Source organism: Eleutherodactylus coqui, chromosome 1 (assembly GCF_035609145.1).
Source record: "Eleutherodactylus coqui strain aEleCoq1 chromosome 1, aEleCoq1.hap1, whole genome shotgun sequence".
Lineage (NCBI taxonomy): Eukaryota > Metazoa > Chordata > Amphibia > Anura > Eleutherodactylidae > Eleutherodactylus > Eleutherodactylus coqui.
The window spans coordinates 324,199,112-324,225,663 of NC_089837.1; positions in this window are offsets into that span (position 1 = coordinate 324,199,112).

Below are 26,552 nucleotides of genomic sequence, written 5' to 3' on the forward strand. Positions count from 1 at the left end.
CATCGCCACTCCCAACTTATCTTTGTTGCTAAAATAAAAATGATAATATGGAGCAAACCCTTGCTTTAATTATGTACAATATTCTTCTAATGACTTTTTGCCATGTTAAAAGGGGCTCTTAAATGTTTAAACTACTGAATTCAACAAGACCCAAATAAATTGGAATGTGCTATGTAACCAAGTATAAACCATGCTTGGTTATTAAAGCTAATGGTAAGTGAATATAAACATGTCTGGAATAAATACATATCCTAGGATAAAGATAAAAAGGAAATAATATAAGGGCAGACTAGATTAACCATGTGGTCTTTTTTTCTGCTGTCTTTCCTCTGTTTTTAATGAAGCGCCCAGACTCATACATGTACAACATATCCGCTTCTGGATCCTCCATCTAGTAGGGTTCCCAAACTGAAGACTGATTAGAAAGGTGGACTTACATGTATGCAGTTCTCTGCATTCAAGTCTATGGGAGTTGCATAAAGACTCAAGTAAGATCTTGCCAGCCAACTTGACTAGCATAATGGGGGTCAGAAAGATTCTTATAATGGGAGGTTCCCAGAGGTGATACCTCTACCTATCAGACATTTTTGGAATACACCTTTAAGACTCAAGAGACCCAGTCAATTAAAATGGTTGTGGCAAGATTAAACGTTATCCACTATTCTTGTTACCCCCATCTGTCCCCAGTCTTTTAGCCTGTTCCCACCACAGCCCTTTTTTGGTTTTTTAATTTTCATTCTATCTTCCCCACTTTCAAAAAATCATAGCCACATAAGGGTTTCTATTTTGCAGAACCAGTTGTATTTCTCAAAGCTATCATTTAGCTCACTACGTAAAGTATTCAAAAACTTTTAAACGTTTCTAAAGTAAGATGAAATGTAAAAAATGCATTTTTTCCATTTTTGGGGGGTTAATTTTTACGATGTTCATGGTGTGCTAAAAATGGCATGAAATATTTGTTCTACGAGCCAATACAATTGCAGAGATACAAAATGTATATTATTTTATTATGTCGTATCGCTGAAAAAAATGAAATACCTTTTTGAAAAACTTGCTTTCTGTCACCATCTTATGACCTTCACAACTATTTTATTTTTGTTGTCAATGGGCCTGTGTGAGGGCTAGTTTTTATCTGCATTCCCACCTGGTCATGCTACAGAGTTTATGGATGTTGGTGGTTGTGGTCCCCGTCCCTGGAGGGCGGTGTAGTGTAACTTTTTTAGCCACCCCATCTCCAAAAATATAATAATAAGCTATCAAAAAGTCATATGTATTCAAAACGGTACCAACAGAAACTACAGGACGTCCTGCACAAAATGAGCCCAACAACTATGTTGACAGAAAAATAAAAAATTATTGCGGTCAGAAAATGGCGACAGAAAATAATTAAAATATGCTTGAAAAAAAATAAAAGTAGTACAGCAAGTAAAAACTATATAAGTTTGGTATTGTAGTAATTGTACTAACCCACAGAATAAAGTTATCCGGTCATTTTTGTTGCAGTGTGTGCGCCATAGAAACAACAACACTCAAAGATGGTGGAATTTAGTTTTTTCTCCATTTTACTCCACTTACATTATATGGCACAACAAATAATACCATTCAAAAATACAACTCATCTCATTCAGGAGACAAAAACGAAAGTGGAAATAAAAAGAGGCTCATGTCCTTAAGGGGTTAAGCATCCAAATGATTACATTTCCCATCTGCAGGGTGTAATACCTTTTTGTCTATAGTTCCCAGCTGTGATGTGTGGATGCACAAAGCAACATGAAAGTTGCTCAATAGTGGTAAGTCAGAATGGAAGCCTTGGTCTCACGTGAGCTATAGATCCCATTCAAAATAATTTTCCCCAAAGACTGTCCAACTGGATCCACCTTAAATTATCCAAAGTACTTTTTCTTAACTTACACTTCACCTGCATATGGACGGGTTCAATTAAGGAGGGTACTATAAACTTTGTCATTGACCTTAGGACAACTTTTACCTACAAAATATTATAATAAACATTACAATTACTTATCAAAACCTTATCATAGAACATTTCCAGATAATTCACATTTTAAATTACAATGGCATTAAAGGGGTTGTCCCGCGCCGAAACGGGTTTTTTTTTTTTTCAACCCCCCCCCGGTCGGCGCGAGACAACCCCGATGCAGGGAGGTAAAGAAAGCTTACCGGAGCGCTTACCTTAATCCCCGCGCTCCGGTGACTTCAATACTTACCGCTGAAGATGGCCGCCGGGATCCTCTGTCTCCGTGGACCGCAGCTCTTCTGTGCGGTCCATTGCCGATTCCAGCCTCCTGATTGGCTGGAATCGGCACGTGACGGGGCGGAGCTACACGGAGCCTGCATTCTGCACGAGCGGCTCCATAGAAGACTGCAGAAGACCCGGACTGCGCAAGCGCGGCTAATTTGGCCATCGGAGGGCGAAAATTAGTCGGCTCCATGGGAACGAGGACGCTAGCAACGGAGCAGGTAAGTAAAAAACTTTTTATAACTTCTGTATGGCTCATAATTAATGCACAATGTACATTACAAAGTGCATTATTATGGCCATACAGAAGTGTATAGACCCACTTGCTGCCGCGGGACAACCCCTTTAAGGCCCAAAATAAAAAAAATTGGTACAATGGCACTTAAGGCCAAAATACAATATTTTGGGGTTGCAAACATTAAACTTTTCAAAAAGCTTTTAAGCAAGGAAATGCAAGGCGCTCCTCTTGAGGTATACAGCCAATAACTTCACGTTTCTATACTTCGTCGCTGGTTGCAGTTCAGGGTGCACAGACCTTAATAACAGGTTCTGCACCAGGCTGTAAGAAAAGCACAAATGTAGGATATTGTGAATAAGGGTTTTGGGGTTTTTTCTTTTTGTTTTTTTATTGATGTAGTCTTTGTCCCTTATAATGTAATATAGTCTGATATATAGAGAAGGATCCTTTAAAATTTTTAAAGTGACTACTCAGTTCAGCAATTGCATTATTAGTTTTTCTTAGCAAGCATAATGTTGCGCAAATTCTCGCTGTTTCAACAAGGAGGGGCGGAATGGGTGCAACGAAACAATGTAGTTCAGGAGTTCAGTATAATTTAGGCCATAGGCGTCAAAGAAATGTGAGTCCTTTTCTCACAGGGCCAAGAGTTTACTTACTCTTACTTACTACTTTTTACGCTGGCATCATATCGCTAACGCAAATTCTTTGCGATAATTCGTGATCTCTGTCTCTCTCTCTGATACGAGGGCAGATTTGAGGTTGGATGTCCTCTTTAATGGCTTCCTCGTCTGTTTAAAGGTTTGTAGTGAACCCAGAAGGTGACTCAGCAGAGCTGAAAGAGTTTATAGAATCTTCCCAGTCCATACAATATACTTCAAAGTCTGGGTAAGTAAGAGATTCAGCCTTTAAAGGGGAAACCTCTTCTGCAGCAGTAGCTTCAGACGCAGAAGTCAGGCTCTGGATTGGGCTCTAGTACAGCAATAGTGCCTAGTATAGGCTCTGAAGTGGCTGGTGCTGATGTTATGTACATACTGGAGCGTGGTTTGAGGAGTGGATTAACTCTAAGGCCAAATGCACACAGGCGGGTCGGATTCCACATGCGGGAGCCCGCACCAGAATCCAACCCTGTGCCCAGCCGGCATCTGTGCGTATCTGTATTTTCTTCTTCTTTACTGTACTGCAGATGGTCCGCACGGTTCGCCGTTGGACATGTCCAATACAGATTTTTTTTAAACTCCTGCTTTTCCTGCGGAATCCGTGGCCCATCCACAATTTTTTCGCAATGTCAATTGCAGACGTGCTGCGGGTCGGACGGCTTCCATTGACTTCAATGGAAGCCGTCTGTGCAGAATCCGCAGAAAAATGGAGCATGCTGCAATTTTTCATTCACGAGCAGAAACTGTAATTGGTTTCTGCTCGTGTACATGAAGAACCACTTTTGCATTGCATGCTGTAGGTGGTATTTGCTACAGAATTTGGAGGCAGATCCCCGCTCCAGATTCCGCAATGCCAATTCGCCTGTGTGATGAGGCCTTAGTTCAGGTGGGGTATAGGAATGCTCATAGTAACGAACTATCCCTATTGCCTATGGACCTCTCTCATCCTCCATCCTTGTATAATATACAAACTCACCCACTTGCAAATTGTGGAGCAATGAAAAAAAGAATTTGGCAGCATCCAGGGTGCAAATTGATATCCAAAATTTTATTCCTCCATCACAGAAAAACAGGCAACGTTTCGGCCATGTTGGCCTTTGTCAAGCTCACTCATAGTGGTGCACAATCACATATAAATAGTATCACAGTAAAACAATTAACAAATCAAAACCCTCCACCTAGTTTGCAACCCCTCCTAGTCACAGATGTCCATTTGCATACAATCATTTCAGGTGCCAGCATCTCCCTCCTCCTCAAGGCTGTCATCTCCATGGTGATCACATGAGTGTATACTGTCGGCGTCTGCTTTCCTCTACTACGCATGTGTGAGATGGTCGCCGGCATCGCGTTGTCCCATTGCAACGTCATCCACTATGTCATGGGTGACGCCCACATGATCTCAATAAACATATACCGCTATGCTGCGCCTCAGTTGGCATAAAAAAACCAGCATTTCTAAACAGACTGCACAATTTAGTCAGTGAATTAATGCATCCGGGATCCTGCACTTTCAAGGGAGGCATTACGTTCCTTTTGCATTATGCAAATATCACATACATACGCTATCATTATATCCTCAATAGATGTATAGTTTAACCAGTTGTTATCCCGCTACAAATAGATTATAAATAGAGATGAGCGAACGTACTCGTCCGAGCTTGATATTCGTGCGAATATTAGGGTGTTCGGGATGCTCGTTACTCTTAACGAGTACCACGCGATGTTCTGGTTACTTTCAGTTTCCTCTCTGAGACGTTAGCGCGCTTTTCTGGCCAATTGAAAGACAGGGAAGGCATTACAACTTCCCCCTGTGACGTTCAAGCCCTATACCACCCCCCTGCTGTGAATGGCTGGGGCGATCAGATGTCACCCGAGTATAAAAGTCGGCCCCTCCCGCGGCTTGCTTGCTGAGGGAAAGTGCTGCTGCTGGTGCTGCTGTAGGGAGAGTGTTAGGAGTGAGTGTAGGCTTCAAGAACCCCAACGGTCCTTCTCAGGGCCACATCTATCCGTGTGCAGTACTGTGGAGGGTGCTGTTAGCAGTGTTGCACAAATTTTTTTTTTTCAAAATCGGCAGTCTGCAGAGCATTGCGCCTTGCAGTAATACTACAGGGACAGAAGTGGTGCTTAGGTAGGGAGAGTGTTAGGAGTGAGTATAGGCTTCAAGAACCCCAACGGTCCTTCTTAGGGCCACATCTATCTGTGTGCAGTACTGTGCAGGCTGCTGTTAGCAGTGTTGCATATTTTTTTCTTTTCAAAATCGGCTGTCTGCAGAGCATTGCGCCTTGCAGTAATACTACAGGGAGAGAATTGTGTAGGCAGGGCCAGAAGACATATATTATTGATTGAATATAGTCAGTGGGCCCTCCGTTTCCAAAAAAGGAAAAAATTGTATTTGTCCTGCAGTCTTGCGCCAATTTATTTCCTGCCTGGGAAAAGTAACTGCTCTGCTGCACTTCATATAACTGCATTTCTGTGCAACACATATCTTATCTGATTGAATATAGTCAGTGGGCCCTCCGTTTCCCAAAAAGGGAAACATTCTATTTGTCCTGCAGGCTTGCGCCAATTTATTTGCTGCCTGTGAAAAGTAACCGCTCTGCTGCACTTCATATAACTGCATTTCTGTGCAACACATATCTTATCTGATTGAATATAGTCAGTGGGCCCTCCGTTTCCCAAAAAGGGAAACATTCTATTTGTCCTGCAGGCTTGCGCCAATTTATTTGCTGCCTGTGAAAAGTCTCCGCTCTGCTGCACTTCATATAACTGCATTTCTGTGCAACACATATCTTATCTGATTGAATATAGTCAGTGGGCCCTCCATTTCCCAAAAAGGGAAACATTCTATTTGTCCTGCAGGCTTGCGCCAATTTATTTGCTGCCTGTGAAAAGTAACCGCTCTGCTGCACTTCATATAACTGCATTTCTGTGCAACACATATCTTATCTGATTGAATATAGTCAGTGGGCCCTCCGTTTCCCAAAAAGGGAAACATTCTATTTGTCCTGCAGGCTTGCGCCAATTTATTTGCTGCCTGTGAATAGTAACCGCTCTGCTGCACTTCATATAACTGCATTTCTGTGCAACACATATCTTATCTGATTGAATATAGTCAGTGGGCCCTCCGTTTCCCAAAAAGGGAAACATTCTATTTGTCCTGCAGGCTTGCGCCAATTTATTTGCTGCCTGTGAAAAGTAACCGCTCTGCTGCACTTCATATAACTGCATTTCTGTGCAACACATATCTTATCTGATTGAATATAGTCAGTGGGCCCTCCGTTTCCCAAAAAGGGAAACATTCTATTTGTCCTGCAGGCTTGCGCCAATTTATTTGCTGCCTGTGAAAAGTAACTGCTCTGCTGCACTTCATATAACTGCATTTCTGTGCAACACATATCTTATCTGATTGAATATAGTCAGTGGGCCCTCCGTTTCCCAAAAAGGGAAACATTCTATTTGTCCTGCAGGCTTGCGCCAATTTATTTGCTGCCTGTGAAAAGTCTCCGCTCTGCTGCACTTCATATAACTGCATTTCTGTGCAACACATATCTTATCTGATTGAATATAGTCAGTGGGCCCTCCGTTTCCCAAAAAGGGAAACATTCTATTTGTCCTGCAGGCTTGCGCCAATTTATTTGCTGCCTGTGAAAAGTAACCGCTCTGCTGCACTTCATATAACTGCATTTCTGTGCAACACATATCTTATCTGATTGAATATAGTCAGTGGGCCCTCCGTTTCCCAAAAAGGGAAACATTCTATTTGTCCTGCAGGCTTGCGCCAATTTATTTGCTGCCTGTGAAAAGTCTCCGCTCTGCTGCACTTCATATAACTGCATTTCTGTGCAACACATATCTTATCTGATTGAATATAGTCAGTGGGCCCTCCGTTTCCCAAAAAGGGAAACATTCTATTTGTCCTGCAGGCTTGCGCCAATTTATTTGCTGCCTGTGAAAAGTAACCGCTCTGCTGCACTTCATATAACTGCATTTCTGTGCAACACATATCTTATCTGATTGAATATAGTCAGTGGGCCCTCCGTTTCCCAAAAAGGGAAACATTCTATTTGTCCTGCAGGCTTGCGCCAATTTATTTGCTGCCTGTCAAAAGTAACCGCTCTGCTGCACTTCATATAACTGCATTTCTGTGCAACACATATCTTATCTGATTGAATATAGTCAGTGGGCCCTCCATTTCCCTAAAAGGGAAACATTCTATTTGTCCTGCAGGCTTGCGCCAATTTATTTGCTGCCTGGGAAATCACTGGTAATACAGCATGCTGAGGGGTAGGGGTAGGCCTATAGGACGTGGACGCAGGCGAGGACGCGGAGGCCAAAGTCAGGGTGTGGGCACAGGCCGAGCCAGTGCGGTGGCCAGGGGTAGAGGCAGGGCCAGACCGAATAATCCACCAACTGTTTCCCAAAGCGCCCCCTCGCGCCATGCCACCCTGCAGAGGTCAAGGTGCTCTACGGTGTGGCAGTTTTTCACAGAGACGCCTGATGACCGACGAACAGTGGTGTGCAACCTTTGTCGCGCCAAGATCAGCTGGGGAGGCACCACCAACAGCATGCGCAGGCATATGATGGCCAAGCACCCCACAAGGTGGGACGATGCCCGTTCACCGCCTCCGGTTTGCACCACTACCTCTCCCGCTGTGCCCCAACCTGCCACTGAGATCCAACCCCCCTCTGAGGACACAGGCACTACCGTCTCCTGGCCTGCACCCACACCCTCACCTCCGCTGTCCTCGGCCCCATCCAGCAATGTCTCTCAGCGTAGCGTCCAGACGTCGCTAGCGCCACAGTTTGAGCGCAAGCGCAAGTACGCCGCCACGCACCCGCACGCTCAAGCGGTAAACGTGCACATTGCAAAATTGATCAGCCTAGAGATGCTGCCATATAGGCTTGTGGAAACGGAGGCTTTCAAAAGCATGATGGCGGCGGCGGCCCCGCGCTACTCGGTTCCCAGTCGCCACTACTTTTCCCGATGTGCCGTCCCAGGCCTGCACGACCACGTCTCCCGCAACATTGTACGCGCCCTCACCAACGCGGTTACTGCCAAGGTCCACTTAACAACAGACACGTGGACAAGCACAGGCGGGCAGGGCCACTATATCTCCCTGACGGCACATTGGGTGAATTTAGTGGAGGCTGGGACAGAGTCAGAGCCTTGGACCGCTCACGTCCTACCCACCCCCAGAATTGTGGGCCCCAGCTCGGTGGTGGTATCTGCGGGGGTGTATGCTTCCTCCACTAAACCACCCTCCTCCTCCTCCTACGCAACCTCTGTCTCGCAATCAAGATGTGTCAGCAGCAGCACGTCGCCAGCAGTCGGTGTCACGCGGTGTGGCAGCACAGCGGTGTGCAAGCGTCAGCAGGCCGTGCTGAAACTACTCAGCTTAGGAGATAAGAGGCACACGGCCCACGAACTGCTGCAGGGTCTGACAGAGCAGACCGACCGCTGGCTTGCGCCGCTGAGCCTCCAACCGGGCATGGTCATGTGTGACAACGGCCGTAAGCTGGTGGCAGCTCTGCAGCTCGGCAGCCTCACGCACGTGCCATGCCTGGCCCATGTCTTTAATTTGGTGGTTCAGCGCTTTCTGAAAAGCTACCCCCACTTGTCAGACCTGTTCGGAAAGGTGCGCCAGCTCTGCGCACATTTCCGCAAATCACACACGCACGCTGCCACCCTGCGGACCCTGCAACATCGGTTTAATCTGCCAGTGCACCAACTGCTGTGCGACGTGCCCACACAGTGGAACTCTACGCTCCACATGTTGGCCAGACTCTATGAGCAGCGTAGAGCTATAGTGGAATACCAACTACAACTTGCGCGGCGCAGTGGGAGTCAGCCTCCTCAATTATTTACAGAAGAGTGGGCCTGGTTGGCAGCCATCTGCCAGGTCCTTGGAAAATTTGAGGAGTCTACCCAGATGGTGAGCGGCGATGCTGCAATCATTAGCGTCACCATTCCTCTGCTATGGATCTTGAGAAGTTCCCTGCAAAGCATAAAGGCAGACGCTTTGCGCTCGGAAACAGAGCCGGGGGAAGACAGTATGTCGCTGGATAGTCAGAGCACCCTCCTGTCTATATCTCAGCGCGTTCAGGAGGAGGAGGAGGAGCATGAGGAGGATGAGGAGGAGGGGGAAGAGACAGCTTGGCCCACTGCTGACGGTACCCATGCTGCTTGCCTGTCATCCTTTCAGCGTGTATGGCCTGAGGAGGAGGAGGAGGAGGAGGATCCTGAAAGTGATCTTCCTAGTGAAGACAGCCATGTGTTGCGTACAGGTACCCTGGCACACATGACTGACTTCATGTTAGGATGCCTTTCTCGTGACCCTCACGTTACACGCATTCTGGCCACTACGGATTACTGGGTGTACACACTGCTCGACCCACGGTATAAGGAGAGCCTTTGCACTCTCATTCCCGAAGAGGAAAGGGGTTCGAGAATGATGCTATACCACAGGGCGCTGGTGGACAAACTGATGGAAAACTTCCCATCCGACAGCGCTAGTGGCAGAACGCGCAGTTCCGAGGGCCAGGTAGCAGGGGAGGCGCAGAGATCAGGCAGCATGTACAGCGCAGGAAGGGGAACATTCTCCAAGGCCTTTGCCAGCTTTATGGCTCCCCAGCAAGACTGTGTCACCGGTCCCCAGTCAAGGCTGAGTTGGCGGGAGCACTGTAAAAGGATGGTGAGGGAGTACGTAGCCGATTGCAGCACCGTCCTCGGTGACGCCTCTGCCCCCTACAACTACTGGGTGTTGAAGCTGGACACGTGGCCTGAACTCGCGCTGTATGCCCTGGAGGTGCTTGCTTGTTCTGCGGCTAGCGTCTTGTCAGTGAGTGTGTTTAGTGTGGCTGGGGGAATCATCACGGATAAGCGTACCCACCTGTCAACCGACAGTGCCGACAGGCTTACATTCATCAAGATGAACAAAGCCTGGATTTCCCCAGACTTCTCTTCTCCACCAGCGGACAGCAGCGATACCTAAGCAATACGTAGGCTGCACCCGCGGATGGAAGCATCGTTCTCTCTCACCATCCAAAACGGGGACATTTCTGCTTCATCAATCTGTGTATAATATTCCTCCTCCTCCTCCTCCTGCTCCTCCTCCTGAAACCTCACGTAATGACGCCGAACGGGCAATTTTTCTTAGGGCCACAAGGCTCACTCATAAAAATTTTTTCTTTAAATTTTTATACGTTTCAATGCTCTTAAAAGCGTTGAAACTTTAACTTGAACCAATTTTTCGTTAAACTGGGCTGCCTCCAGGCCTAGTTACCACTTAAGCCACATTAACCAAAGCGATTAATGGGTTTCACCTGCCCTCTTGGTTGGCCATGGCCAATTTTTCTGATGAACATTAGTACTGTTGATACAGCAATTTTTGTGGGCCCTCGCCTACAGTGTAATCCAATAAATTTTTAGCCCACCTGCATTACAGCTGACGTTACATCCGCTGTGTTGGGCAATGCAATGGGATATTTTTATGTACCGCCGGTGGCTTCCTGGCACCCACCCATGCTGTGGGTCCACAGAGAATTATAAATGCATTTGTTTCCACTTCTAAAGAACCCCAGTCTGACTGGGGCATGCAGTGTGGGCCGAAGCCCACCTGCATTAAGCACGACATTACTACCTCAGCTGTGTTGGGCAATGCAATGGGATATTTTTATGTACCGCCGGTGGGTTCCAGGGAGCCACCCATGCTGTCGGTCCACAGGGACTTCACAATAGGGAGTTGTACCTGCCTGTGTCTATGAATTAAAAACCACGGTCTGACTGGGGCATGCAGACACCTTGACAGAATGAATAGTGTGTGGCACATAGGTTCCCCATTGCTATGCCCACGTGTGCAGCTCCTGATGGCGGTGGCCCAGGATTATATTTCTCATTGCTTCTGTACAGCATTGTGGGCTATCGCCCCGCCCCTTTTAAAGAGGGTCACTGCCTAGCCGTGCCAACCCTCTGCAGTGTGTGCCTGCGGTTCCTCGTCATGGCAGATGCACTTATAAATAGACATGAGGGTGGTGTGGCATGAGGGCAGCTGAAGGCTGCACAGGGACACTTTGGTGTGCGCTGGGGGGTTGGGGGGGGTTGGTCAGCTTGTAACCCAGGAGAAGTGGCAGCGGAGTGTCATGCAGGCAGTGATTGTGCTTTGTTGGAGGTAGTGTGGTGCTTAGCTAAGGTATGCATTGCTAATGAGGGCTTTTCAGAAGTAAAAGTTGTTGGGAGGGGGGGGGGGCACTCTTGCCGGTATTGTGGCTTAATAGTGGGACCTGTGAACTTGAGATGCAGCCCAACATGTAGCCCCTCGCCTGCCCTATCCGTTGCTGTGTCGTTCCCATCACTTTCTTGAATTGCCCAGATTTTCACACATGAAAACCTTAGCGAGCATCGGCGAAATACAAAAATGCTCGGGTCGCCCATTGACTTCAATGGGGTTCGTTACTCGAAACGAACCCTCGAGCATCGCGATAATTTCGTCCCGAGTAACGAGCACCCGAGCATTTTGGTGCTCGCTCATCTCTAATTATAAACCATGCACAGAAGTGTTTGTTATGTACATTAACTCATGCATGGTCATGAAATTCTGATGCCGTATAATATGTGATATATACTCATAAAACCAATGTAGCAGGATATCAAAGCATATGCTAACATCTCTCATAATAATATCATGTATAGTGTCAAATGGTTATACATCGTTTTATGGTCTCAATGTATCAATCATGAGATACAGCTTATCACATAAATCATACAAGATGCGCAATCATGCAGTAGTGCTCATCATGTGATATTATAATAAATATATGTAATATTTTACAGTCACCAACTTTGATATGATCATATGGCACTATATCATGCGAGTGTATCAGATTATCCATATTGTTGTTTCTCACATTAACACATATAATCCCAATAGATAACATGTATATCACAATTATAAATACCATCACATAATGCATATCCTGCAAAACTATGAGATTCATTATGCATAATTCTTCAGTTATAGTATAACTTCTTCGTGTGTCCCGAGGTGTAAAACACAAGGAGGGAGAGACTGGAACCGTCTATTGGTCTATCTGTAAAGATAAAAGAAACGGTGGGGTATTTTTTTTTAAAAACCACCAACATATAATTAAAAACAAACCTCATTACCTATAATGAGTCTCAAGTTTCTTTGTTAGAGGTGGGGCATATACACATATTCCATGTTTAATCCTTTTGGGGACATTGTTTCTAACTCGTAAATCCAGCGCAACTCCCGTGTTTTTAGGAGTAGCGCGCGATTACCGCCTCTAGGAGAGGGAGGAACATGGTAGATTATTCTGAATTTAAACTGGCTGGTTGAGTGGCCCCGTTCAGTAAAGTGCCGTGAAACCGGCAATGTCAGATTTTTAGTTCTGATCGTACTCTTGTGATTCACCATCCGTGTCCTCACCTCTAGGGTGGTTTCTCCTACATAACCCAGTCCACATGGACATGTTATGAGGTAGACAACGAATGATGAATCACAAGAGTACCGATCTTTGATGTAATAGGTATTTCCATTAAGGGGATGACAAAAACGATCTCCCTTTTGTAAATTACAACAAACAGAGCACCCCAAGCATGGAAAATTGCCCTTTCTCATGGGCATCAAGGTACGTTGTATTGATGGTTTATTATGCGCATAAAAAGAATGCACAAGTTGATCGCCAATGTTCCTCCCTCTCCTATAGGCCATCATTGGTTTATTCAAGAACTCAGGAACAATAGAACTACTCAAGGTCAACAGCGGCCAATGTCTATTTATTATACCCTTTATTTTCCGTGACATGTTATTATAAGTGGAAATAAATGGGATTCGTTGTACCTCTCATTTTGTTTTTGGTTTTGTCAACAATGCTGTCTGTACAAGAGGTTTGATCTTATCTCTAGCCTCCTGTAATAACGGTTCTGGGTAACCTCTCTGTAAGAACCTGTTCGTCATCTCCTGTAATCTGACGTCTACCGTGTCGTCATGTGCAACACGGCGCAGTCGAAGAAATTGGCTCCACGGTAGTGATCTTATAGTGGGGAGAGGATGATTGCTGTCAAATTGCAATAGGTTATTACGGTCAGTAACATCCAATGAAGCCAATATAGTTTCATTGGTAACCGACATCGGGGCAATTTTACACAAAAAGTCCGTAGTGTCTTTAATATACGAACTGGCACCTTCAGCAAACTTGATTAATATCCTATCCAGGAACTTTGCAACGTTGCTGAAAATAGAATCACACCCTGAGACTATGGGGCGTCCTGGCGGATTTAACAGATCTTTATGTATTTTGGGCAATATGTATAATGTTGGTATTATTGGCTTCATTGGATGTTACCGCGTTGTACACGTCCATTTTACATTCAAAAGGCTTGGTAGCGGTCAAAAATTTCTTGATGGATTCTGATTTGCGTCCGGAGTGTGCTCGCTTTGCCCTGTCGCTGCTGGAGTACATCCTCGTGAACAATTATTTTGTGTTCGCGGGGGTGTACTACCGGCAGCGGCAGGGTACGGCGATGGGCTCAAATATGGCGCCAAGTTACGCAAATACGTACATGCGCGCCTTTGAGGAGATGTTCGTCTATGTATCTGCCTACAGCCCTAATCTTAGGTGCTGGTGGCGGTACATAGACGACATCTTCCTCTTATGGGACGGCTCTTTGGATGAGTTAAAGGAATTTTATTCCTTTCTCAACTCCGTATACCCCGAGCTCCAGTTCACTTTGTCTCATTCATATACAGAAATACAGTTTTTGGACACTCTTGTTATAAAGAGGGATAATAGGTTACGCACAGATCTCTTCACTAAAATTACTGACCGTAATAACCTATTGCAATTTGACAGCAATCATCCTCTCCCCACTATAAGATCACTACCGTGGAGCCAATTTCTTCGAGTGCGCCGTGTTGCACATGACGACACGGTAGACGTCAGATTACAGGAGATGACGAACAGGTTCTTACAGAGAGGTTACCCAGAACCGTTATTACAGGAGGCTAGAGATAAGATCAAACCTCTTGCACAGACAGCATTGTTGACAAAACCAAAAACAAAACGAGAGGTACAACGAATCCCATTTATTTCCACTTATAATAACATGTCACGGAAAATAAAGGGTATAATAAATAGACATTGGCCGCTGTTGACCTTGAGTAGTTCTATTGTTCCTGAGTTCTTGAATAAACCAATGATGGCCTATAGGAGAGGGAGGAACATTGGCGATCAACTTGTGCATTCTTTTTATGCGCATAATAAACCATCAATACAACGTACCTTGATGCCCATGAGAAAGGGCAATTTTCCATGCTTGGGGTGCTCTGTTTGTTGTAATTTACAAAAGGGAGATCGTTTTTGTCATCCCCTTAATGGAAATACCTATTACATCAAAGATCGGTACTCTTGTGATTCATCATTCGTTGTTTACCTCATAACCTGTCCATGTGGACTGGGTTATGTAGGAGAAACCACCCTAGAGGTGAGGACACGGATGGTGAATCACAAGAGTACGATCAGAACTAAAAATCTGACATTGCCGGTTTCACGGCACTTTACTGAACGGGGCCACTCAACCAGCCAGTTTAAATTCAGAATAATCGACCATGTTCCTCCCTCTCCTAGAGGCGGTAATCGCGCGCTACTCCTAAAAACACGGGAGTTGCGCTGGATTTACGAGTTAGAAACAATGTCCCCAAAAGGATTAAACATGGAATATGTGTATATGCCCCACCTCTAACAAAGAAACTTGAGACGCATTATAGGTAATGAGGTTTGTTTTTAATTATATGTTGGTGGTTTTTAAAAAAAAATACCCCACCGTTTCTTTTATCTTTACAGATAGACCAATAGACGGTTCCAGTCTCTCCCTCCTTGTGTTTTACACCTCGGGACACACGAAGAAGTTATACTATAACTGAAGAATTATGCATAATGAATCTCATAGTTTTGCAGGATATGCATTATGTGATGGTATTTATAATTGTGATATACATGTTATCTATTGGGATTATATGTGTTAATGTGAGAAACAACAATATGGATAATCTGATACACTCGCATGATATAGTGCCATATGATCATATCAAAGTTGGTGACTGTAAAATATTACATATATTCATTATAATATCACATGATGAGCACTACTGCATGATTGCGCATCTTGTATGATTTATGTGATAAGCTGTATCTCATGATTGATACATTGAGACTATAAAACGATGTATAACCATTTGACACTATACATGATATTATTATGAGAGATGTTAGCATATGCTGTGATATCCTGCTACATTGGTTTTATGAGTATATATCACATATTATACGGCATCAGAATTCCATGAACATGCACGAGTTAATGTACATAAAAAATACTTCTGTGCATGGCTTTACAATCTATTTGTAGCAGGATAACAACTGGTTAAACTATACATCTATTGAGGATATAATAACAGCGTATGTATGTGATATTTGCATAATGCAAAAGGAACGTAATGCCTCCCTTGAAAGTGCAGGATCTCGGATGCATTTATTCACTGACTAAATTGTGCAGTCTGTTTAGAAATGCTGGTTTTTTTATGCCAACTGAGGCGCAGCATAGCGGTATATGTTTATTGAGATCATGTGGGCGTCACCCATGACATAGTGGATGACGTTGCAATGGGACAACGCGATACCGGCGACCATCTCACACATGCGTAGTAGAGGAAAGCAGACGCCGACAGTATACACTCATGTGATCACCATGGAGATGACAGCCTTGAGGAGGAGGGAGATGCTGGCACCTGAAATGATTGTATGCAAATGGACATCTGTGACTAGGAGGGGTTGCAAACTAGGTGGAGGGTTTTGATTTGTTAATTGTTTTACTGTGATACTATTTATATGTGATTGCGCACCACTATGAGTGAGCTTGACAAAGGCCAACATGGCCGAAACGTTGCCTGTTTTTCTGTGATGGGGGAATAAAATTTTGGATATCAATTTGCACACTGGATGCTGCCAAATTCTTTTTTTCATTGCTGCATGTGATTTGGTGAAAAGGATCCATTCACCTGTTTCTTTGGCTACTGCATGATCTATGCCCAGCCCTTGGAGGGATATGCAATTTGTGCTGCTGGCGACCTGCTTTCTCTGGACCTTGCAAATTGTGGAGGTGTTCGGGCAGATCAGGGTGTTTAATTGACCTGAGGTTTACCAGAATGATTTTTCCTGTGTTAAGCCCTATTTAAACACAAAGATAATCGCTCAAAATTTGTTCAAAAGGTAGGGAGAATAACAGTTTGTGTAATGATTTTGCATAAGCTGCTAATGGGCATTAATGCCTATTAGTAGCTTGTTAGCTTCATTTGCATGTAAATGAGCCTCCTTGTGCTGAATCCAGATAACAGCAGGTGGTCTGTTCTTTGCATACAGCTCCTTTGTTCTGCTGCGGGACTGCAGCTGAATACAATGTTATCAGTGCTCCCGTGGAGAACACAGTGTGTGGTCCGTGCTATCAACTAAAAATCATCGTTTGGCCAAAAAGTAAACGATGTTAGCTTCTACACGCAACAATTATCACTCAAAAGGCATTGTTTGAGCGAATTTTGAGCGATAATCGTTGCGTGTAAATTGGGCTTTGCACTGTTTCAAATCTTTGTCCCTTTCACACAGAAAATGTAATTACAGTCCCCAGTACCTTGTTTACATCATGGTCCTTCAACTCAGCCATGTGTTGTAGCGATACTGCCGCCTTCTCTTGTGCGACTTTCTTCAATCTCAGCAGTCGCCATTCAGAGAAGGAGATCCTCATCGGTCATAAAGCAGATGCTGGATCCTGCCTTAGGGCTCGTTCACATGGGCATATATGTACAACGCTGCGAGTGTACCGCAGCGTTGTACACATTACAGCCCATACTCTGTGCTGGCAGAGAGCCAGCAGAGACCACATATGGGCTGCTTGGAACTACACCTGCCCGTGAATGACGCGATCATGGACATGCACAGTGTGATTTTTTTTATTTTACCGCTCTGTTCAGAGCGGGGATGCATATGGAAATGCTGCACATACGCAATGCTGTGTATGGACAATGTATCATATACTGCCCATACTATGGCTGTGTTTGATACACAGAGAAATAGAGCATGCTGCGATTTATTTTTCCTATGTATCGAAACACAGTGCCCACACGCAGGTGTGCATTGATCAAACTACTAGTCCATGTTTACCCTCCCCTGACTCCTTTAAGTGTGCACCCTGAAACTGCCAATCAGCATGCAATGAACTCCCCACCATCCATGACTTATTTACTACTAAATCTCTAAATCTGCTAGCTCTCACAGAAACGTGGCTACAGCAGTCTGACACGGCCTCCCCTGCTGCACTGTCCTATAATAGCCTGCAGTTCTCTCATATCTCAAGACCAGAAAACAGGCGTGGTGGAGGAGTAGGTGCTCTTCTCTCCTCGAAATGCACCTACCAGGTCATCCCCACCATACTCTCACTCACTTTTCCATCGTTTGAGGCACATACACTATAACTTTTCCGCCCGCTGTCCATGCAAGTAGCAGTCATCTACCGCCCCCCAGGCGTACCTCACCTGTTTCTGGACCACTTTGCTGCCTGGCTCCCCACTTCCTATCCTGCAAAATTCCAACCCTCATCTTAGGTGATTTTAACATCTCCACAAATGACCGCATCTCCCCATCTGCTTCTCAGCTGTGATCGTTCACCGTCTCTCACAACTCACAGCCTCTCCCACTCACAAGGATGGCAGCACTCTTGATCTGGTTTTCCTCCGTCTCTGCTCTGCTTCCCACTTAACTAACTCCCCTTTCACACTCTCAGGCCATAACCTGCTCTCTTTCTCCTTCAAGCTTCCTAGTATCTTCCAGCTTCTCCTACCTACCGTACATACAGGAACCTTCAGGCCGTTCACATTCAAAACTTTGTGGAGTCCCTACAGTCTTCTTTGTCCCCCATATCTCTCCTCTCCTCCCCCAACCTAGCTGCCACACACTACAACACCACTCTCAAACATGCCCTGGTTGAAGCGACGCCAAGTGATCCAAGCCATCCGTGACCCAGGCTATCCGATGCAGACCTCAGCAACCCTGGCTCCCACCTTAAATGTGCTTCATCAGGCGGTGCTCTAGATGTGCTGAACGGCTGTGGAGAAAGTCTCAAAAGTCCGCAGACTTTCTCCATTACAAATTCATGCTCAGAACCTACAACCTAGCCCTCCACCATGCCAAACAAGTCTACTTTATCCCTCTCGTCTCCTCACTATCTCACAAATGACTCTTTGATACTTTACACTCCCTTCTTAGCCCTAAACTGCAGTGCCCAGTGACAGATCTCAGTGCTGAGGAGCTGGCTGCCTACTTTAAAAAGAAAATAGACAATATCTGGCAGGAAATAACCTCCCAATCCCAGACTAGCTCTGACCCTAGTCTCTACAGTACAGCATCTAACTTCTGCTCACTCTCTGTACTCAGACCAACGACAGAGAAAGAGGTTGCTTTCCTCTGCTCACCCCACCACCTGCGCTAGCGACCCTCACACCTCCTCCGGGCCCTCTCCCCGGTGGTGATCTCCCATTTGACCACTATATTCAACCTCTCTCTGACCTCTGGCATTTTTCCCTACTTTTCAAACATGCCATCATTTCCCCACTGCTAAAGAAACCGACTCTTGACTTGACTAATGCTGCTAACTACCGACCCATCTCAAATCTCCCCTTCATCTCCAAACTACTAGAACGCCTGCTTTACTCCCGCCTTACAAGCTATTTATCAGAAAACTCTCTCATCGACCCCCTACAGTCTGGTTTACATCCCCTACACTCGACAGAAAACGCACTTACAAAGGTGTCAAATGACCTCCTGACAGCCACATCGAGGGGCGATTACACCCTACGGATCCTCTTTGACCTCTCCACAGCATTTGACACTGTAAACCACAAACTCCTCCTCAGTATGCTTTGCTCTATTGGCCTAAAGGACACTGCTCTCTCCTGGTTTTCCTCCTACCTATCTGACCTCTCATTCAGTGTCTCCTTTGCTGGCTCTATCTCCCTATCGTCTTTTCCTTGCTATTGGGGTACCCCAGGGCTTGGTCCTCAGCCCCCTCCTTTTCTCCATCTACACAGCCCCTATTGGACAAACCATCCTGAATGCGGCAGTCAGGCTCATTTTCCTGTCCAGCCGCTACTCGGACGCCTCTGCCCTGTGCCAGTCACTGCACTGGCTGCCAGTTAAATACAGAATTCAATTTAAACTCACTACCTTCATCCATTAAACTCTCCATAGCACCACGCTGCCCTATAATGCATTCCTCATCTCAATCCACCACCCAGCCTGGGCCCTCCGCTCCGCTAATGCAATCAGACTGAGTGCCCCTTTAATTCAAACCTCTTAGTCCCGCCTCCAAAACTTCTCCAGTGCAGCACCAGTCCTCTGGAACGCAGTACCCAAAACTATCCAGGCAAACCCTAACACACAAAACTTCAGGCGTGCTCTAAAAACATACCTCTACAGGGAGGCATACCACATTTCCTAAACCAAACCCTCTGTTTTTTTGTAAGAGATGTGAAATATGTGGGCACTATATAAATAAAGATTATTATTATTATCAATGAAACTCCACTGACTTTCATTGACTCCATTCACTGCATGTTACGCGCAGGAAATACGGATGGGCGGAAAAGGTGGATGCAGATGAGGCTGACCTCTCCTTCACCACTGCACTTTCTTAGTTACTTGCTGAACATCTGCAACACCTAGTCACAGCTACCCATCAACTACAAACTCTCCACCAACTCACTTTCCAAAACAGGGTGTATTTATTAATGGACTCTAGGTCCTCACATGACCATAGGGCTTAGGGGCTAGACAGAGGTCTAGTCTACCCTCTGGTTCTGGGTCTACTGCTATAACTGAAGCAAGGAAAGTGTACTTGAAGAGGCTTCTTTCTGCAATGTAAAAGCCCATTTACACAGGATGAGTGTCGGGCAATCGATGCCTGACACTTGTCCCTGTGTTTCCTCGCTCCTGCAGGGAGCTAACAGAGCAGGCTGGTTCACGGAGCGGCCAGCAGGGGGGCGGGGCAGTGCAGAAGATTTCTCTCCTCTCACTCCCCCGCCCCCCTCCATTCACATAACACCACCGCTATTCACTACTGAATGACCACTGTTTAAACTGCACAATAAAGTGATGAGCTGCATAAAAAATCAGCGATGAAGCTCATCGCTCATCGTTGTTACCATGCGGCGGTGTGCGGGGTCCCACGGTCAGGGCGCATCTCCCCGGCTTGTAGTCCAGCTGCCAGGGGCGCGGGTGCCTGGCCGGCATGGGCGGCATGGTGCCGGAGGCGCACGGCACTGTGTGCTAGCGCACCTGTGAGTGCAGCTGCCGTGCACGAGCTCCCTTTTATTATGTTCTGTTGGGAGTTGGCTGTCTCCCTCTCTCCGCCCCTGGGTGGAGGCTTTTGTTTAAAGGTCGGGCAGAGACTGGCAATCACTGCCAGTTATTCGTTTCCCTCAGTGTGCTTGCTAGTCTGCCTCTGTTGGTCTCCTGCTTCTGTCATCTTGTCTGCTATACTTTGCTATAGTCCGCCAGGTTTTTCCATCTGCCTCAGTTCTGCCTAGTAATGTTCGTGTTAGATTTTACATCTGCCTTTTCTGTCGGTATTCTACCCTTTGCATCCAGGTACGCCAGCGTCCCTTTCAGTCCCTAGTGAGAGTAGGGACCGCCGCCCAGTTACCCGCCTGGGGTTAGCCAGAAGTGGAGGCAAGTAGGCAGGGACAGGGGTTGTGGGTGAGATCTAGGGCACCCGGGCTGGAGTATCAAGGGTTGTATACCGTAACATAATAACTGGCCTTTAAAATTGCTTTCCAATTGAGGCCATGAGTACTCTCACAAGTCAGTTGCAGGATTTAGTGGTCGTGATCCAAGACCTGTCCGGTCGTATAGTGGCCCAGGAGCAGCGGGAGTTAGTACATGTTTCTACCGCCCCTTCTATTCCTGAGCCCAAGTGTCCACTTCCTGAGGTATTTTCAGGGGAGAGGAGCAAGTTTTTTGTTTTTCAGCAGGCCTGTAGATTGTATTTTTGGATGCGGCTCCGCTCCTCAAGCTCAGAATCCCAGAAAGTTGGGATTCTGAGCCGGAGAAATTGAGAGAAATCTACTGCACTGCCCTGCCCCCCTGCTGGCCGCTCCATGAACTAGCCTGTTCTGCTAGCTCCCGTACAGGAGCATGGGAGCACGGAGACACAGGGACGAGTGTCGGGCATCATTTGCCCGACACCCGTCCTGTGTAAATGGGCATTCACAGAAAGATCATCCAGGAAGTCATCCACCATTATCTGCAGGAAATTCAGGTATCAATCTCTGCTGAGAGTTCCTGAAATGATCAAAGATCCAATGAGGCAATCACGCCAAATTCCAACTTACATGTTAACATTGGGTTGGAATTTGGTGACCCAAATCTGTATTTGCATTACATCTGCATTGTCTTCTGATTGGGACACAGTCTTGCTAGTAACTTGCATTGCATCTGCACTGAATCAGTGTTTTGCCATTCACTAACACAGTCCCACAATAATATGCATCATAGCAGAAGGAGGCCACTTTGAGTATGGTTTCCTTACTTCAGTAATAGGAGTGGTCCCACAGGATTTAGAAAGACGCAGAAAACGGATTTCTGCTTCTCACATGTTATCCTTTAACTTTGTAATTGGGTTTTACTCTCGATCTCTTAAAGGGGCCACAACACAAAAGTGAAATCCATGTTTTGGGGCCCCCAGGGATCCGTGCACCATACCATTATGTAGTGCATCCATGCCTTCCTACTAAAATATGCTATTGTTATTTTAATACAGGACATCAGTATTGACATATAGCGCTGGATCAGGCTTTTTGATTACATTGCCAGCATTAACTGCTTACATTAAATGAATCCAAAAAATGGAAAATATATCTTCGGAAATCTTTCACTTAGGCCGCCTGCACATGAACCGATTTGCATTGCGGAATCCGCAGTTGGTGTCCGCACTGTGGATGCACAGCAAATACTGTTGGTTACATGCTATAGCGAAGCGCTTCTTCCTGCACACTCACAATTCGAATTCACAATCACAGCAAGTTCCGTTTTTGTGCGGATTCCACAGATTGAGGTCAATAGAAGCCATCCGACCCGCAGCCCTTCCACAATTGACATTGCGGAAAGGTTGCGGATTCCGCGTCATTGCCTAGCGTCGGCACTGAAAAAATAAACATTAAAAAAAAAAACCTGTGCTGCGCATGTCTGATGATAGCGCGCCGCAGCCATTCGCAGTACAGATAAAAGAAGAAAAAGACAGGTACGCTTGCGGAATCTGACCCTTTTGCGTGCAGCTGGCCTTAATGGGATTGAAAACACATAGAAAGAAAGTTGTTGATTTATTATTACTTCTCCACATTAATAGGAGATGAATATCTACCTCCACATCTATGTAGCATCCAAGAATATAACAGGTGATGAAGTATCTCAATCTCTGCTGGCACAAAGCTTATTGGCAGCTTTATGTAGCATAACTGGTAGTACCACTCTCTTTGCCATCTTTTTGCAATATTTAGTCGCATGCTTCATAAAGTGCAGAGCAGAAGTTCCAGAAGCCTTTGAAGAACATGAATATGTAAATTCAGGTTTTGTGAGGCAAGAAAAAAAATATATGATTATAAATCTGCCTAGGTCCGGTTTACAACAACCTTTTGCACTAGGTTTGTGACACCAAGAGCAGCGAAGTCTGAAGCGCTATAGTTGCAGTCAGAATTCCTGGAAACTCCATGAACATGTGATAGACCCCATTATAAGTCAATGGGGTCCATCAGGATTCATTGGAATGTGTTTCAAGGCATGCAATCATTATGCGTAAGCTGTTTAATAAAAATGAAATGTATTGTATTTCTCTGTGAGATGTCCCATTAGCCTCAACACATTAAAGCGGTTCTCATTATTATGGCTAATGCCTATGTCTACCAGGCGAGAGACAGCACTCAGACTCTATTATCTTCTGTCCCTTTGTGCCAGACGCCTGCCAAAACCTTGCCTTTTTCTCGTCACAGCTGGAGACTTGTTTCATTTACTTATTCCAACTTTTGGCCTTGTATCTGATCCTGGATACAATTTAAACCCCTGAACTAATCATTACATCTAAATATGAAGATATGAATGAAAATAAAAACTGAACCAAAATTGGTATTTTAGAACTCTCTTTTTATTTCCCAGCAGATGTTCTAGATCTTTTGTTGATGATTGGCTTTAATGAAGAGCATCATAGGCACTTAATGAATAGAAGGCTGTGTATACATCGCAGCATCCATACACAACATGTATTGACATTGCAGCATGCTGGAGGTGTGAGGGTTGAAAGCAGCATTATGTACAGTAGTTTCAGGGTAGGGCAGACTGAAACTATATATTGTGTCTATAGTGCACCCACTGGTATGAAATATACTTTATATTTACAAATTGTCCTTTTAAATTCATAGCTTAGGATTCTTTCTCGGCGTGCCCAATTGTGTCATTTTATGGAGATTTTTAACATGAACTGCAACAATTATAAACTGTGTGTTAAAAATGCTCAATCTAATTCTAAAAGGAATTCTAACAGTTCAGTTAGGAAAATACTGTATACAAAAACATCAGGCAACATTAGGCTATGTTCACTTTAGGCCTTTTTTTTGTTTCCATCTACCTTGTTTCCCTGAAAATAAGACATACCCTGAAAATAAGACATAGCATGATTTTCCAGAATTTTTGAGGATGCAAAATGATTTCTCAGGCTTTTTGAGGATGCTTGAAATATAAGCCCTACTCCAAAATTAAGCCTGCTAACAGTTAATTTAAAAAAAAAGTCAATTTAAATAGTGTCCAGGCAGCTATACATGTAAAAAAGTTAAACCTTTTTGAACAAAAATTAATAGAAGACACTGTCTTATTTTCGGGGAAACACGGTAACTGTTCTGTTGTAGGAGCAGCTAAGCGAAAACAAAACACTTGAGCTTTTGTACCCATAGACATGCAATGAAACTGAAGACCTTCAGTTTAAGGCCGAATGCACACGGCCAGGTCAGATTCCGGCTGCAACATCTCGCAGCGGAATCAGACCCTGTGCCCCGGCGGTGAACCTGCGTACCTATCAGTTGTCTTCTTCTCTGTGTTTGACTGCAATAGAAGCTGTCCATGCGAGGCCCGCACTAGAATAGGACATGCTGAGATTTTCCCCATGCAAGCGGAAAAACGCCGTTGATTTCCTCTCATGGGTATGGAAAAGCATTTTGCATAGCATGTCTATGGGTGGTATTTGCTGCAGGAACCGGAGGCGAACGCCGGCTCCAGATCCAGCAGTGCAAATACACCCATATGCATTGGGCATAAATGTTTGCCAATTCTTCATCACCATTCCTTTTTTAAAACTGATGTAAGATCGCAGACTGCTGCACTTTGTTTGCAGTTAAAAAGACGACGCCAAAACGGATTGCAATGTTTCCAGTTTTTAACATTGCTTCCGTTTTCCATTGACCACAAACAGAATGCTATTCGTTTGCTTCTGTTTTTAATTTCCATTGTCTTTCTGTTTAGCTGCAATGAAACAGTTAGACAGACACAGCCCTAATACCTGTGCGTCTCAAATGGATTTTATGATCATGTCCTTTATTTTGGGATTGTAGACCCAAACTTTCTATAGTCTCACAAATAGTTTACCTTGTTTGTTAGAGGCCCTTCTGCATTGATTTAGGTTTGTTTTTAAGACTGTATTGAACGCTCTCTGTTGGGTTCATGTCTGAGCTGCTTGCCCGGCTATGAAAGCACGCAGAGTTTTGATTCGTTAAACACATGCATCACACTTTTTGCCATGTATCAAGGAGCTCCATCCTGCATAAAAATGCAGTTCTCACCCGAAAAAAATTGTACCCGTGAGTGCAATTTTTTTTTCATATTGAAAATACATGGAATTTTCACACACGATGCAATTCAGATTTCTTGTTAATCGCAACGCGCTCAGTTATTGCACCGATATCCCACTCACTATGTGATTGCAGCCTCATAGAAAAGCTGTCTTTGTTGCCTATAGCAACTAATTAGAGCTCAGCTTTAATTTCTGAAACTGCTCTGGTAAAATGAAAGTTGTGCTGTGATTGGTTGCTATGGGCAGCACTGACAGTTTTTCGCTTAGGCAGTTTTGTGAGATATATATGTATATATGTATATATATTTATATATATGTGTGTGTGTGTATATATATATATATATATATATATATATATATATACATAGCAGTGTTTACAGTACAAGCCATCTGCAGAGGTTTTAAAAAGCACCTCCATGGTGCGGAATTTTGCACAACGTGTCGTCATACTTTTTGAGAAACGTTGCAGATTCTGAATCCACATCAGGTCTATTTAGACCGCACAATCATACTGCGGAATTCCACCTTTGAAATACAAACGTTGAATTCCCTGAATGTTCTGCAATCCATTTAGGTGTTGATTTAGCCAAAGGGAACTTTTTGCAGAATTGCTGCAGGAATTCTGTTGCCGAATGCCCACAGTGACTCTGCCATGTGAGAAGGGGGCCTTAGTAGAAACACCCATCTAGAAGCACATTGGGCCTACTTTGACCTTCAGGACTGCAACAATTAGCCTTGACATGGGTCCTACTAAGTGTTGAGAGAGTTCTGCAGGAAGATTAGCCAATGCAGACAGGCAGTTGCGGGTTGTCCACAGCTGACAATCCGCAACAAATTTTGCATCAAAACGACGACAGAAGACACAAAAAAACTCTGTGCCATTGGTAATGCGGTTTTTGATACAGACCCACTGCAAATTCCACCTTTTCAAAGATTACACCCTTTAAATTCATATAGCATTTACACTGTATTAGTGACATCTGCCCTTTCACTATTGGAGGTTCTCTGAAATGAAATTTGACCTTGTCTTTCCACCGTTTTCCAGCCGTCTTCCTCCCAACATCTCCATATCAGAATCATGCCCGCTGTCTTGGGGTCACACTGGATTCTAACCTCACCTTTACCCCCTACATCCAATCTCTGGCCCAAACATGCCACCTGCACCTCGGGAACATTGCTAAAATTTGCCCATTTCTCACCACGGACACACTAAAGACACTCGTTGTCGCCCTCATCCACTCCCGACTCGACTACTGTAACTCCCTGCTCATCAGCCTTCCCCACACCAGACTCTCCCCTCTCCAATTCATACTAAATGCGGCAACTAGACTCATCCACCTATCCAGCTGCTTCTCAGATGCCTCTGCACTATGCCAGTTGCTGAACTGGCTGTCCATACACTACAGAATTCAATTCAAATTCATCACCGTCACCCACGTTGTTCTC